The sequence below is a fragment of the Sycon ciliatum genome, chromosome 3, assembly GCF_964019385.1.
Source record: "Sycon ciliatum chromosome 3, ocSycCili1.1, whole genome shotgun sequence".
NCBI classification, from domain to species: domain Eukaryota; kingdom Metazoa; phylum Porifera; class Calcarea; order Leucosolenida; family Sycettidae; genus Sycon; species Sycon ciliatum.
This window is the reverse complement of record NC_088645.1, coordinates 10,839,032-10,841,531: the sequence shown is the minus strand read 5'-3', so window position 1 is coordinate 10,841,531 and position 2,500 is coordinate 10,839,032. Positions and strand designations below refer to the sequence as shown.

The 2,500-nt window shown below is 48.2% G+C and overlaps 1 protein-coding gene across 1 annotated transcript in view; it reads right to left on the bottom strand.

Moving 5' to 3' along the window:
* Nucleotides 1-286: 286 nt before the first annotated feature.
* Nucleotides 287-2,500, bottom strand: part of LOC135811410 (coiled-coil domain-containing protein 96-like) — a 16,302-nt gene continuing 14,088 nt past the window's right edge. Inside the window, exon 13 of the mRNA XM_065324646.1 lies at nt 287-1,562. The gene's annotated coding sequence lies outside the window, so the exon portion shown is untranslated. The remainder of the gene's footprint in view (nt 1,563-2,500) is intronic.

The window sequence follows — 2,500 nt, the reverse complement described above, 5'->3', positions numbered from 1 at the left end:
CCATGATGACAGCTGGCTATTTTCACGCCGGAAACTGCTAATGCAGCACGGAAAGCAGTCACAAGCGGCACGTATGGGCGTGAGGCAGGGACAATTCTAGCACGTTTCAGCCACGTGAGCAAGATCTGATGTCACCTCGGACAGGTTGTTATTAGTAGAGTGACCCAGTCCAGCGATGTACACACAGCGCGCGCACACACGCACATGCACACGCACACACACACGAACACACACACACACGCACACACACACACCCAGTACAAAAAACATACAAGCAAGCCAAGAATGAAGTTTCAAGCATGATCGAGGGAATATCAAGGTGATCAAGAAAAATAGGAAGAATTTACGTTCCAGCAGCCTCTCAGCATATGCATACACTAAAGTGGTGTAGAATGGTCCATAGACAAGTTGTATAGAATGGGCCATAGACTGACTGGAGTTCAGTGCAATCAGTCACAAGGATAGGAGAGTACTCTCAACAATTACATCCACAATCACAATGTGCACGAGTGGCAAGCAATTGGACAGCAGGAAGATTTAGATGACACGGAAACATAATTCGATATATTACTACTTTCTCGAATAGACCCTCACAAATCAGAAACAAGTACAGGTGATGATTATGATAGACACACACCACCAACATCACCAAATATGGGATGGAATAATAGCAAATACGGGACTCTTTTAAATATACTGTGTAAAGTGCCTTCGGTTGTATTCGCATACAACGAGGATTACTTGCCATGATGTCATTACTACATGGGGATGATGTCAGAAAGTTGACATACTGACTCAATGATTAATGTACTGCATATACAATCATATTATTATACAACACACAGCGACATGTGGATAGCATGGCATGGGCCAGTTAGAAGAAATTGAACACCCACACACGCATGCATGCACGCACACGCATGCACGCACACGCATGCATACACGCACACACACACGCACATGCACACGCACACACTACTATCCCACAGCACTGCCATCAGTCTGGACTCTTGAGCAAGTATTTAGCGAATTCACATGGCCATAAGGTCATGCAGAAGATTGCAGATAGGATCGAGACAGCAGCAACACTAGTTGCGGGTTCCGAGTAGTTCACCAAACGCACACTAAAGGATGATCTGTCGTGACGACATTTCCTAACTCCGAGGCGTGCCTATGCAGGGTTCAGTCAACGGAAAAGCCGGAAATAGCTTATCCAGATCCGAGCACATACAGAACTTTGGTGACTAGGATCAATATTCGTCTTCGTGGTGGCATATAGATATTATTCAAGCTGGGGCTCCATAACCGGTACAATGACGTTCATCCATGCACTACGGACGGTACTGTAGCGATTGCGTCCGTCAAACTCCACCTGTTTCCCAGCGCGCTCTGCGCAATCGCGGCTGCTCGCTGCGGGTGCGGCGTTTGGAGACGTAGCGCTGCACGTGTGGAATGGCCGCCTCGTACCACGCGATGTGCTCCTCGCGTGCCAGTCGCAGGAAGCTGCCCATTCGCCTGTGGTGTTCCTCGGCCGCTCGAATGTCAGTCTCGTACCGGGAAGCCTGCAGGACAGGAAAAAAAGGAGAACAGCGTGAAAAATACACACAAAGTTAGACAGGCAAACAGAAGCCTGCAGACTTGGTCAGAGGAACATCATGCAAACACACACACACACACACACACACACACACACACACACACACACACACACACACACACACACATACACACACACACACACATACACACACACACACACACACACACACACACATACACACACACACACACACACACACACACACACACATACACACACACACACACATACATACACACACACACACAGACACGCGCACACACCATGTACCCCCCCCCCCCCACACACACACGCACGCAAGCACGCACGCACGCAAGCACGCACGCACTCACACGCACACATTCACTCATAACTTAGGGAGCATCTCATAAGTTCGCATTTTGTTTCGAAACGTAACGCATTTCGAAACGGGGGTAGGGGGGGTAGCGCCCTTTTCGAATAGAAAAATGACTGTTCGCACATTTTCTGGAACTGTACAATCTACTACCGTGCGAGATCCCTGCAGCAAATGAGTGTGTTTAGGTGGAGATCTACCTGTGTTTGCAGATCAGCTAACCCTTGCTCTACATGCATGCAGGCTACTCAGAGGTGTCAAATGTCACACCAGCCTGATCAAACCGTGTACCTGGCCAGCGTTTACAGCAGTACAGTTGTTGTGGAGGAACTATGTTTATGCGCGTGTACATGTCATTGATTGTACTTGTACTCAGTAAATGCGGTACATGTACTACTGTATGCCATTCACGACCGCTCTAGCAAAACATTCATATCCATGTACACGTACATAAGGAGTATGGGGCATGGACGTGTACAGTAAATAAACACAGAAAATGTGCGACAAGACTTTCGAATAGAGGGGGGAGGTAGGGGGGGGGGGGGGGTAAAGTCTATTCGAAATGC